The sequence below is a fragment of the Orycteropus afer genome, unplaced genomic scaffold (genome assembly GCF_000298275.1).
Source record: "Orycteropus afer afer isolate SDZICR_OR568_19922 unplaced genomic scaffold, OryAfe1.0 scaffold00399, whole genome shotgun sequence".
Classification (NCBI taxonomy): domain Eukaryota; kingdom Metazoa; phylum Chordata; class Mammalia; order Tubulidentata; family Orycteropodidae; genus Orycteropus; species Orycteropus afer.
This window is the reverse complement of record NW_006921986.1, coordinates 252500-266819: the sequence shown is the minus strand read 5'-3', so window position 1 is coordinate 266819 and position 14320 is coordinate 252500.

Below are 14320 nucleotides of genomic sequence, written 5' to 3'. Positions count from 1 at the left end.
AAAGGGTTCAATAGTACTGATAATGTCACAGAGCAACACATTCCTAAAATTAGGAAAGCATCATTAGCAGATAAATGAAATTGTGTTTTAATAGAACTCATAGTTAATTGGATATTTTTAAAATTTAGCTATAGTATGTTGGTTCTAGCAAATCAAAACCAAAAAGCCCAAGCTGTTGCCGTTGACTTGATTCCAACTCATGCTGGCCCCATGTGTGTCAGAGTAGAACTGCACTCTAGATGGTTTCCAGTGGCTATAATCTTCCACAGCACCAATGGGTGGAATCAAACCATTTGTGCCACCCAGAGACCTACATATTTTAATTTGATGCAGGCCTCCATCCCAACAGAGAAGATGACATTCCAGTGTCTCAATCATCTGTGTGAAGATTCAAGAACTGGTACTGAGGAACAACTATTTAGAAGAAAAAAAGCATTTTCCTGGCAAGTGTGTTTGTTGAACCATTAATGAACTGTTCTTGCTTTTAACTATAGGGACTCCTGAAGCCCTTTAGTTTGCTGTTGTGCATGGAAACTCTCCAAGTGGAGGGTGTAAGGTGCCTCTTTTCTCCAGGTTGAATAGGGAAGCCTGGTTCTGAAGCACCTATTAACAACCACCAACAGTGATGTTGCTCAGAATGCCATCTGCCTTCCCTCTGTCCCAATCACCTTTTGGTGTAATAAATCACTCTTTCAGTTGTGCATTAGCATTTCAGTTCTGCCTGGTTAGTCTTTAATTGCTAAATAGTTAGAAGCACAAATTACATAATGTGAAAATATCACCATAGACCACAGTATTATCAATTTTCACCTGCAGAACTCCAACATTCTTGAGTTTCACAAAGCCTACCTCTCTCACACATTAATTACCACAACATCCTTGGAATACAGGAGAGCATCGAGTTATTATTTTCAAAGAAAACTCAACTATGTGTTCATGGCATGTCAGAAGCTCACACTGTGTGTGTTTGTGTGTGTGTGCATGTCAGAGGACATATCAGACCCTGAATTAGGGTCCTCTTTTCTGTATATCAGTGTCCAGACACCTTTATATGAGTTCCTTCTGTCCTGGCCAACTTATCCTTCAAGAATCAGATTGTGTCTCCTCCTCCAAGAAGTCTTCCTTCACTTCTGTCTTCCATTTTGATTTAGGTGTCCTTGTCTGGACTCCAAGGTGCTCTAGTGGTGCAATGGTTAAAGCATTCAGCTGCAAACTAGAAAGTGGTTCAAATCTTCCAGTGACTCCACAAGACAATGATGAGGCAGTCTTCCATAAAGATTTACAGCCTTGGAAACTCTACAGGGCAGTTCTATTCCATCCTATAGGGTCACTATGAGTCAGAATCCACTTGATAGCAGTGGGTTGGTTTGGTTTTTGGTGTCTGGATATTCTTGTCATCTAATTAATCATCATGGGGTAATTTCTCTATCAGGTGCCTGTCCTGGTACTAGGAATTCAGAGATAGATTTGAAAGGAAAAATAAAAAACAGTCCCTCAAGGAGTTAAGGCCTTCCTTACCCTTCCTAGACTGTACTGTTTGGGTTAGTCATCTCTGCTATCATACTGTGCCTGGCAGAGGTAGATGTCCGATTAACAAATGGATAGAGCAAAAAAAGGCCTCCACTTCAGCCATGTTAATAATCAAAAGGGAGCCCATCCTGGGCTTCAATATGAATGAACTTCAATTAAGTTTCACTGAAAAAACTTCTAGTAAAATAGGTCTGGATGCTGAGAAAAGAGCCCTAGTAACACAGTGGTTAAGAGCTCAGCTGCTAACCAAAATGTCAGTAATTGGAATCCACCAGCCACTCCATGGGAGAAAGATGTGGTGGCTTGCTCCTGTAAAAATTTACAGCCTTGAAAACCCTGTGGGGCAGTTCTACTCTGTCTTATAGGGTCGTTATGAGCCAGAATCAACTCAACAGCAATGAGTTTGGTTTTCTGGGTCCCTTAGTGGTGCAAGTGGTTTGCAATCAGCTACTGCCTAAAGGTTGGTGGTTCAAACGCACCCAGTAGTTCTGCGGAAGAAGGAACTGGAGATCTGCTTCTATACAGATTACAGCCAGGAAAACCCTATGGAGCAGATCTACACTGTAAACCCCATGGGCCAGTTCTACTCTGTAAACCCCATGGGGCAGGTCTACTCTGAAAACCCTATGGGGCAGTTGTACTCTGGAAACCCCATGGAGAAGTTCTACTCTGTAACACATGGGGTTGCCCTGAGTCAGAACTGACTCACAGCAACAGGTTTGGTTTTGATCTTTGGGTGCTGAAATGGTAGAAGTTCCAGACTGCTCGACTGTTGTGGTGATGTTAACTAAACAGGAAGAAAAGATGGCATCTCCGACACAGGCTTGTTTGGGACAGAGTAGAACAGCCTGAGTCCCTGGAGAGGGAAGGCCTACATTCCCAGGGCTCATACAACTGGCTCCCAAAAGGAGCAGGATAACCTCTTCTCTTCTCCTTCAACTGCCTCCTTTCTGTTTCTCCACCTCCACCCAACCCATCCCAACCAGCTGAGATTTTCTAGAATCTTTCCTGTCTGATTTCTGTCTCTGATGAAATTTCTGGCACTAAAACAGCATTGAAACAGGTCCTTTTCACTCACATTGATCTAATTAAATGGAGAAAGTACTGAACCCTGGAGAACTTTCTTTGTACTATTAGTCTGTTATTTAGACAGCTGGAATCAAGTAGACAAAAAAAATTTTAATCCCTTTTTTCTATTGAATTTTTGGCTCTGAATAAAGAATGTTACTATGATAGTATTGTAGAATTATTATTTACACCTAAAGGTAGAAATTGCAAGAAGTCTTTTTTTATGTCCACATTTAAAAGTATGTTACATTTAAAAACTTTTACTAGAGAATGCTTTGTTGACATTCTCAATTTTCTCATCTGTCAATTGGGGCTAAAAATTTCATAGTGTTGTCATATATGTAAAGAGTCTGGTGGTGCAATGGTTAAAGTGCTCTGCTGTTAACCAAAAGGTTGGTGATTCAATTCCTGCATATACTCCAAAAAAAAAAAAAAAAACAAGCTAACTGCCATTGAGTTGATTCCAACTCATAGCAACACCTATTAGTTTTCCAAGGCTGTAAATCTTTACAGAAGCAACCCCCCCCCCCATCTTTCTTCCACAGAGTGGCTGGTAGGTTCAAACCACCAGTCTTTTGGTTAGCAGCCAAATGCCTTAACCACTATACCACGGGAGCTTCTTCATGAGGGATATGTGAAGTCTGCTTTCATAAAGATTTATACAGCCTTAGAAAGCCTATGGGGGCAGTTCTACCCTGTTCTTCAGGTCACTATGAGTCAAAATCAATTTGATGGCTGTGGGTTTGTTTTTTTGTTTTCTTTTCTTTTGGTCTGGTATCTTCCATTAAACACTGCAGTTTCAGAAAACAGAGAGAGAGAGACAGGCTGTGGTTTATACTAAAAAGATACTAAAATAAAAACCATGAAAAAGCAGCCTTCACTGCTCTGGGCAATGAGATCACATCTTTATTCCCAGTTCTGCCACTGACAAGACCTGTGACATGACCTTGGGTGAAACCCTCACCTCTGCAGGTTTCAGTGTCCTCAGCTGTAAAATGACAGAGTTGAACTGTATGATCTGTAGAATTTCTTACAGCTCAGACCTCCTACAACTTTATAAAGTAAAATAGACATTAGATGTTGTATCCAGCAAGCAACAGAAACCAACTGGAAACTTAAGAAGGAAATGGGTCTTTTTTCAAAAACATATTACTGGAAGCTTACAGAACCAAAGGAAGACTGCAGAGTCAGGCTCAGAACAAAGTAATTTGGTGGAGGCAGGAGGTGTATTGGGTCGTCACTGAACCCGTGATTCAAAGGCCTGAGATAAAGGGTTAAATTGGCATAGCTTGGGTCACATATTTCCCATGACAGATGAACAAGAAAATTTGATTTATAGTCCCACCAAGATGTCATTCAACAGATGAGAGATAATGCCATAAGAGAAAATCAGAGTGCAGTCACTGAAAGACGGTGTACCTGTCAAAGTTCTACCAGAGAAACAGAACCAATAGGATATTGGTAGTTAAGGTTATGTGTCAGCTTGCTGGGCCTGGTTTTGAGTGGCTGGGCAGCTGGATATAGTTATTCCCCCTGATGAGACTGGTGATCAGCTCCATGGTGGAATCTGCAGTGAGCAGCTGAGTAGCTCCTTTAGGGATGTGAAATTCATGTTTCAATAACTGGGCATTACAGTTTAGCCATAGGAGCTCTGGTAGCATAGTGTCTAAGGCATTTGACTGCTAACCAGAAGGCTGGTGGTTCAAACCCACCAACTCTGAAGGAAGAAAGGTTAGGCAATCTACTTCCGTAGTGATACTGCTTCAGAAACCCAAGGAGGGGTCGCTATTAGTCAGGTTCGACTCGATGGTAATGAGTTTGGTTTTTGTTCTATAGCTTAGCCATAAGAAGTTCTGGTGGTGCAGTGTCTAAGGCATTTAACTGCTAACCAGATGGTAGGTCACCAGTCGCTCCATGAGAGGAAGATGAGGCAATCTACTTCCATAAAGATTTACAGCTTTGGAAACCCAATGGTGGTTGTTATGAGTCAGAATCGAGTCAATGGCAGTCAATCTTTTTGGTATGGTTTAGCCATAGGAGTCCCTGGGACATAAACAGTTAAACACTCAACTACTAACTGAAAGATTGGCAGTTTGAACCCCCCAAAGGCACCTAGGAAGAAAGGCCTGGCAATCAGCTTCTGAAGGGTCACAGCCTTGAAAAGACTAGGGAGCACAGTTCAACTCTACACACATGGGGTCTCCATGAGTTGAAGTTGACTCAATGGCAAATGTTTTGGTTTTTGGTTTGTAGTCAAGCCAAGCCAACACATAAAATTAACTATCATGTCACATCATAAATGCTGTTCAGCTCTTCACTACAAATGTGTCTGTCACTGTGATATCACACACTTATATAAAAGTCCATCTGAAAATAGATGTAACTTTGAATAGAAATAGTGGCCGCATGACAGCATTGTCTCCACACATAGTTGTGACACCCATCAAGAAATGCAGGGTAATGAGACGTGCTTGCAGAACAACGTAGCTTGCCTCAAGAGATTGTTCTGGGGGAAAAAGCAAGTCTGGGTTTTGTTTAAATCAATTTCTGTCTCTGAACGTCTCCTTGGAAATAGAGGAGAAACATTCACAGAGATACCCAACAGCTATTCTTCCCTTCTTTCATGTTTTCAGCACTTCTTATTCTGATGTTCAATTCCCCTCAACTTAGTTGTTGTTTTCAGTTGCCCTGGAGTTGGCCCACTCATGGCAGCCCAATGCACAAATGGAACAAAATGCAGCCCCATCCTGCTCTAATCCGATGATTGATTGGGGATCAGACCATTGCAATCCATAGGGCTTTCACTGACTGATTTGAGGAAGTAAATCACCTTTCTTCCTAGTCTGTCTTAGTCTGGAAGCTCCACTGAAACCTGTTCAGCCTCATAGTGACACATAAGCCTCCAGTGACAGACAAGAGTGGCTGCATGTAAGGTGCAGCACCTGGGAATTGAACCCCGTTCTCCCACATGTAAGGTGAGAATTCTACCACTGAACCACCAATATCTCCTCCCTGAACTAGTCATTGTGGGCTCAGCTCTTCTTAATTAGGTGGGTTTGTGACCCAGTTCTAGATGCTAGGACATGCGGAGAAATTTGTTGGTGGTTAGAGGTTCTGGAAAAGGTTTCTTTACTCTCTAAAAGGACATTGTGGTGTAAGGATGTATCATTGTTGTTGATATGGTACCACTATTTAATACAGTCTCATCTTGAATCCTTGAGAAGGGAAGCTTGAAGACAAAAGCCAACAAGCTGAAGATGGCTGAGGAGAAAAGAGGAAAGAGCTGAGTGCTTGATGATTTGAATCCTTGAATTAACCAACCCTGAAAGAACTCTGTTGAGAATTTCCTGTTAGGTAAGATCATCAATCTTCTTATCATTTAGTCATTTTGACCTGGGTCTGCTGTCACTTGCAGAGGAGAGTATCTTAGCTGATATCCCACAAAGTGATATTTTCCAGTAGGCAGCAATGTTATCCTCATATTTATCTCTTGCAATAACCCTAACTCTCAGGGTAAAAAGAAATTTGTCTGGATGATTTGGTGAAATATTATTTGCCAAAATGCTCTGCATCTCACCTGATGCACACTCCATCATTCCCTTCAAATAACAGAAGCCAGTAGCAGGAGGTGTGAACCACATTATGTAACATTGTCAGAGAGGATGATGCTAAAATGACTGTCTATAAAATTGTGTACAATGTTTCAGCAGAAATTTATTATTCTTATGGAAATGTCCCTATAGTTAATTATAACAATAAAAACATTTTTCTTTAGACCAACTTATATGTATCAATAGATCTGCAAGGCTAAAATTCTATGCTAATTTACTTTTGAAATTTCTAATGCTCTGGCAGAGCTGTCATTATTACTCAATTACAACGGTGCTTTTAATCATGTGGTTTCATCTGCATACGCTACAACAGCACTGTTGTTTTCATTGCTACCAGTGTTTTTATAAGAAGCTCTGATGGCATAATGCCTAAGGCATTTGACTGCTAACCACAAGGCTGGTGGTTCAAACCCACCAGCTACTTCTCAGAAGGAAGATTGGACAATCTATTTCTAGAGAGATACTGCCTCAGAAACCCAAGGAGGGGTCACTATGAGTCACAATTGATTCGACCGCAATTGAGTTTGGTTTAGTTCGGTTTCTGGTAGCATAATGTCTAAGGCATTTGACTGCTAACCAGAAGATTGATGGCTTGAACCTATCAGCTGCTCCTTGGAAGGAAGATGGAGAAATCTACTTCTGTAAAGATCTACCTCCTCGGAAACCAAAAGGGGGTCTCCGTGAGTCGGAATCGACTTGATGGCAGTGAATTTGGTTTGGAGTGATTTTATAGTTGCTTAATTTTTATTGAATTTTCTGGTGTTTTAGCTACAATATTGTGGTAATTTATATTTGTGAACCTATATCAATAACTTTTTTAGATAATGAAGCAGTAATTAAAGAAAAAGAAGGAAAAATAAAAAAGGTAACTAAAAATGTTGTAATTCAATATGGAAAGATTTTTCAAAACAATTTGGTTGTTAGTATTCATATAGTCTAAGAAATATTACATTTAAGCAATTTACAGTCACTTATCACATACCTATGATTAAAATCGATAATACACATTACTAAGGATTCTGTATAGGAGCTTCGGTAGCATAGTGCCTGTGTTAGATTGGGTTCTCTAGAGAAACACAAAAAAACAGCAAAGTATATATACATATTTAGAGAGAGAGAGAGAGAGAAATTTATCTTAGGAAAATGGCTCACAAGCGTATTGAAGCTGACAAGTCCAAGCCAAAAAGTCCGTCTCTGGAGGAGATGGGGCTTGCGGCCACCTTGGCTTCCGCAAGCACAGGGGAGCTGAGAGATTCAAGCTGGCATGCAGTATACTGGTTGTTCATTCCAACAAAAGATGAATCCGAGATTTCTAGGCCGAGCGGTGTGCCACTCATTCACGGAAGTCCATAGTTCGCACACCAGGGTTCCAACCCCTTAAGGAAATGCGGCTCTTCCAGGATGTCCTTGGATATCATTGCAAGCAGGCCACATCCCTAGGGAAACTTCCCTTGGGCAGACTGGCCACTCAGAACACAGTCATCTGATCCCATCATGGGAACAACCACACCGAACTGGGGTCCAGCCAAGTTGACACACAGCTCCAACTATCACAGTGCCTAAGGCACTTGACTACTAACCAGAAGGCTGGTAGTTCAAATCCACCAGCTACTCCTCAGAAGGAAAGTTGGGCAATCTACTTCCGTAGTGACACTGCCTTGGAAACCCAAGGAGGGGTTACTATGAGTCGGGTCCAACTCAGCACATAACAACAACAACAACAAGGATTCTGTAGTCTGCTATGGGAGGAGGTCGGGGGGTAGGGTGGTTTGAAACTATGAATTACTGCACTGGGTAATACCAACCCTTGGATTCCACTGGCCCCATGGATTCCCAAAGTCTGTCTCCCTTTCCCCCCTTCTCCTGCTCAAAGCCTACCTGTCCTGCAACATGAAGAAAGCTGGTCTGAAGAGGCAGGTTCAGCAGGTGGATCTGGGCCAGAGGTGCATCCTGGATCCTGGATCCAAGACTCAGTCTCCTGAGGTTGGGAGCCCCCTGGTCCCATGAGCAGCCTCCTGTCCCAGAGCTGCCCTGTCTGCCCCAGGTCAGCCTCTTTGCAGAGGAGGCTTACACTCAGGGGACACCTGGGAGGACAGAGCCTCCCACTCCTTGGCTGATTAACACAGTAGCCCCAAGGAACTAGACAGGAAGGCCTGGCTGCCTGAGGCATTATTCCTCTGCAAGTGGGGAGCAATAAGGGGCACTGGGCTGCTTGGTCCACAGAGGCCCCAAAATGGGGGCACAAAGGGTCCTGGATCCCTCACAGGCAATGTGCTGGCAAGAAGATGGCTAGGGGGCCAGGGGAGGTCTGGAGGAGTGGACACTGACTAGATGTCCTGCCCTTTCAACTGTCCCCGCCTTACTGCAGCAAGCCCTGCCGATTATACTTTCTGGGTGACTCTGGGGGTAAAGCTTCAAGCTCAAGAGAGACAGAGGCCTGCAGCAGGCCCTATCCCCATTCTCAGCTGGCTGGAGTCCTTGCTGGCTCGTACTGCCCCTGAGCCTTGCCCAGTGCCCAGGTCCTCCTGAGACCCACCAAGCAGTACCCTTCCCCAGCTGCCTACACAGGGTCCTGCTTACTGCCCGGACCGCAAGATTCAAAGTGTGAGGCAGCTCTGCCGAGCTGGGGGCTTCTGCAGTTGTGTTCTGGACCTCCACTTGCCCAATGCCTCTTGCAGGGGTGGGACAAGGGGCAGCCAGGGCACTGCTCACAAGGTCGCATGGCCCTCTGGCCCCCTTCCAGGGCTTAGCATCAAGAGGACAGCTGGAACTGGCTATGGGTGGGACACAAGGCTCCACCAAGCTGGCCCAGGCATTTCTTTGTCCTGTCCATGCTTGTCACTTCATGGCTCCCAGTCCATGCAGCAGGCCAACCTGCCCACCAAATCTTCTTCAGGTGTGGAAGCACCCACTGTTCTCCTCCTGTTTGGCCACCAAGAAGCACTAGGGCCCAGGTTGAGAAAAGGAGGTGGGACTGGTCCAGAGAGGATAGAGGGGCCTTGGACAGCCCCCTGGTAGAAAAGTGACCAAAAAGGGACTAGACTCTGGAAGGTGGCTCTCCACAGGGCTGCAGTCCAGGGCTAGAGTGTGGGGAAGGGGGAGAGAAAGGGAAGAAAGGGGAAGGGAGAAGGCAGGAAGGTGCAGGGAGAGAAGAGTGGGCTTGGAGAGAGGTGGGGAGGAGTGAAGAGGGGTGAGCTGCTACCAGCCACAGTGAGCTTTTCCCCAACCCCCACCAGCAGAACTCAGCCCAGTCACTCCCAGGATTCATGAGCCAAAGGGCAGTGGCCACAGGAGGGATATCCAGGGTGGGAGCCCCTCCTTCCCTGGCCCCTGGAGGAGAGCAGAGTGAGGAGCAGGGGTGCAGGTACAGGCTCCTGGAACTCCTTCCTGCTGTGGGTCCTGGTAGGACTGGGTCCAGGATTGTCTTGGGTGGAAGACTGGGTGGAGCTGAGCGTTGGAGCCAGCTCTGAGTTGGAAGGCTTGGCCCTGACCACAGTGTCCCTGTCCATAACCAGGTGCTGAGGAGCGTGATCTGCTCACCAGGGCCGGGCCCAGGTTCCTATCATCCCTGCACGACCTCTCACAGTGCCCACTCTCAGTGGTGTCCCAGTGCGCATGGAAAATCACAGGCACTATGGTAAAAGAAAGAGCTCTGGTAGCGTAGTGCCTAAGGCACTTGATTGCTAACCAGAAGGCTGGCGGTTCAAACCCACCAGCCACTCCTCAGAAGGAAGATTGGGCAATCTACTTCCGTAGTGATACTGCCTCGGAAACCCAAGGAGGGATCGCTATGAGTCGGGTCCAACTTGAAGGCACATAACAACAACAATGGTAAAAGACACCTGGGGTGAGAAGATGGAGTGGGGAGTTGGGGCCAGGCCCTGAGCCCATTGTTGCTGGAGGAATGGCCTCAGTGATGCCTCAGATCATTGAGTCTATGATGTACTTTTTTTGTTTCCCATTTCATCTTTTTTAATTGACTTCATAATAAAGGACGTTGTGAGTAGGAGGAAGCACTTGGAGTCAGAACCCATATTACAGACTGAGGAGAGAGAAATTAAATGAACAAGGGGGTATGGAAGGGTCAGAGCCTTGGCTCCTTTTCACATCAAATCCAGAAATCTGGGGAAGCAAGGCATTGGGAGAGAGAAACAGACATTTTCTCAGTCCTCAGGCAGAGCTAGGAGACTGCTGAGGCAGCAGTTCCTAGCAGAAGGCTCTCCCACCCTGTGTCCAGATGTTGGGCCCTCCCTGAGAATAGCCATCTGGGCCTTAGCCAACAGGAGTGGAGAGGTGGGTGGTCCTGGAGTAAGGAGGGTCAGGAGGCACCCCAATACTAATTCTTCTTTGGCTAGGGGTGGGCAGGAAGAAGATACAGGCAGATCAGATACTGAGCAGCCGGAAGAAGAAGATAAGGAGACACAGGAAGACAGCGTCCTGTTGGCTGGAGGAGGAAGGCCTGGCCTAGATTCACCTGCAGCTGGGCAGAAAGGCCTGTGTGTACTAAAGACAGTGGTGAGACAGTCAAAGGAAAAAGGACCATCAAATGAGACAGGAAAGCATCCAGTATCCCAATGGCTGGCATTCCGATGTGGTCACTGGAGCTGTTCATTGTCCCTGGGGGTGAGTGGAACTTCTAACCTGAGATTCTGGGGCTCTTGGCTCCCCCACCCCTAACTCAGGACAGCTTTTTCTTTGCTGATGCCGGCTCTACACAAGGGGCACTCAGGCCACTCAGGCCATGTCTCCAGCTACTGATGAAGACAGGGCCACCCATCCAGGGGGCACACTCTGACAACAGTGTCCCAAGCAGTCTCCAGACATATATGATTGCACCCCACACCTCTCCATCACCCTCCCCCTGCAAACCCATCCGGGCTTTCCCACTGTGCCCTTCACACAACAGTGCTCCTAGCAGGACCAGAACTGAGACTTGCATGGTATGGGGTCCAGACAAGAGTGAAGGTGAGTGGTGCAATGCAGGGTTGCAGGCCTCGGTAGATTCCAGAGTCAGGCCCTCATCCCCGGCTAGGAATGAGCCTCTCACAGTGACCCTTACCCCCCTGGTATCCCTGTCTTCCCTTCAATCTATGGGGCTGGGCATGCCACAACTTCTCCTTCTGCTTTATGTCCCTCTCCCAGGATGCCAGACAGCCACACGCCTGACTTGGAGAGGAAGCAGTTCAGCCTTCTCCTCCAAGGACTCCCTGGGCTCCAAGTCCCCAAAGCCCCCTCCTGAGGCCTCCAAAGGGTAGGACCCTGAGAAAAACAACCCAGGGCTGCTCTCTAGGGTTACACATGGCCCACACAACCAGCTCTCTCCCCAGGGCTGCATCTCCTACAGTGCCCCTGCTTAGGGTCCTCACCCTGGACCCCTTGCTAGCCCCTCTCCACCTACCCCCCCCCCATTCACTGGAAGTTGGCCTCTAGTTAGATCCTGATTCTGACTTGGGTACCCAGTGGTCTGAACAATTTGTGCTGTAGGTCACCAGCCCCACCCTACAGGAGAAAGGTGTGAGGTCTGGGTTCTGGGCACAACTCTGTGCCTCTTCTTCCTGTCCCGATGTTCCCCCTATGCCCTCCTGACCTGCCCAGGTCTGGTGAGAACTGTTGTCCCAATGGGGAGAGGTGATGGGCTGGCAGGCAGGAGATTGAGGTTAGAGAAGGACGGGGAGTATCCAGGTCATACTAGCATGGCAAGCCACTGGGCCCACCTCCACCACTCCACTCTTCTGAAGAAGTCCTGGGGTGTGTTTGCAGTGGCTCTTTTCTGGCTGCCCCATTCCCCAGAACCAGGTGTTCCCTACTCCTCCCTCCTTCCCTGTGAGTAGAGGTGGTCCTGCAGTCCCCACCCCTGTGGCCTCCGGGGTCCTCTGTTCCAGCTCAGTAGATCAGCAGGACAGGTGGGGAGAAGGGGCTTTGATGAAGGAAGCAGGAGCTGTGTCCCAGGAGGGGTGGGGGGAGGATTTACACTACTTTTAGTTTTGGTTTTCCACCTCTCAGAAGTAAGCTCTTGGTAGAGAACTAGTGAAAGAAAAGAGAAAAAGTGGCCAGGATGACCTGTCTCTTCCTGACACACCCCCTCCCTCTAGGAGGGGTCCTCTGCTAAGCCCCGTGCAGGCAGCACTGTGTCTGAATGGGTCTTATATTGGAGGGAGCTCTAGGGGGTGGGGGCTGGAGCAGAGCTGAGGTCCTTGTTCCAGCCTCTGAGACCTGGGGAAGGTTCTGCCCCAGACCAGGAGGCCTCTTACTCCCCACTCCAGGCCTTGCCCAAGTAGGAAATCAGGACTCCTTCATGTCTGGAACAGGAATCTCTCTCAGCAGGGCCAGTCCTCTGTGTCCTGTCCATTCTCCATCCTAACCCATTCCTTCCCAATCAGTGCCACCTTGATGCCTACACTACTCACTCACACATTCATACATACACACACATGTGCTTGCACATACACACTCACACAGTTAGATTTGCACACTGTCACATGCTGGTGCACACACACACACACACACACTTTGTTCTTCAAGGAGACATCAGAAGACACAACAGTGGAAGGACCTGTGCCCCCATCAGGTGTCCAGGGTGACCACATGCTCAGTGGTGCCAGGGAGGAGGGAAGGCTGTCCAGGGTGAGAGGACAAAGCCCGTGAGCAGTGTCCCTGGGGACAAAGCTGGACAAAAAAAGGCCCAGTGCCTGGGGAGTGGTTCTCTCCTTCTGGGAGTCTCACATTGAGCCTAGGGGTCCTGGGAATCAGGAGAATGTGGGAAGAGAACGCACAGCAAACAGCTCCTCCCCCAAGTAGGGCCCTGGCCTGGGTCATCCCTGGCTCCTGAAAGGATGTACAGACTATCCATGGCCATAGGCCCATGTGGATGGAGCCCTGGAGAGGGGACTCCCAGAGGTGGAAGTGGAGACAGGATGTCTCAGGAAAGACATAAAAGGTTCTGGGCAAGATGCAGGTCTGCAGGGACCCTGCTGTCTTGTGTGTGTGTGTGTGTGTGTGTGGGTGTGTCTGCTCATGTCTTGATTGTAGCTGAGAGAGGCATAAAGATCAAATAACAGGAATCAAAGCAGAACAAGCCTAGGGATGGCAAGACATGGAGGGCAATATTTTCCTGTCTCTGTAGTCTGACACACAACAAAAATGTACAAGCAACCCTGAGCACACATACACACAGCCAGCTGTGCCCTACGTGCAGTGTTGTCACTAGGGGGTTGTAGAGGGTACAGGCCACACAACAGGTAACACTGTCAGATGGTGTGCCAAGAAAATAACTGCCTACCAAATTTTTTATGCAGTGTTTCAGCAGAAATTTATTATATTTTTAATAAAAATATCACTGTAATTATAACAACAAAAACATCTTTCATAAGTAAATGTTACAAGTATCAATATATCTACAAGGCAAAAACTCTATGCTAATTTACTTTTTGTACCTTCTAATGTGCTCCATCACCATTCATCTGTAAATTTGCCTAAAGTAGTAGCTTTCATGTTACTGCGATGCTGGAAGCTATGTCACTGGTATTTCAAATACTTGCAGTGTCATCCATGGTAGACTGGTTTCAGTGGGGATTCGAGACTAAGATAGACTGGGAAGGGGACCTGGCCAGTGGAAACCTTGTGAATAACAGTGGAACATGTTCTAATAGTGCTGCAAGATTAGTGCCTCAGGTTGGAAAACACTCAAAATACGACTGGGGAAGAATTGCCTCCTCAAAGTAGAGTCGACCTTAATAATGTGGATGGAGTAAAGCTTTTAGGACTTTCATTTGCTGTTGTGGCACAACTCAAAATGAAATAATAATCAGCACATGGGATGTACAATGTATGAATCTCGGAAAATTCGAAGTAGTCAAAAATGAAATGGAACACATAGAAATTGTTATTTTAGACACTAGTGCCTAGGATATTGATTTCTATGCATTCTGATTCATTTAGGCATTACTGCCACCACTTGTCTCTCAGTTAGTTGTTTTGTGCATGTTGCTATAAGGTTGAAAGCTATGCAACGAGTATTTCAAATACCAGCAGTGTCGCCCATGGTGGACAGGTTTCAGCAGAGCTTCCAGACTAAGACAGACTGGGAAGAAGGACAGGGCCATTCACTTCTG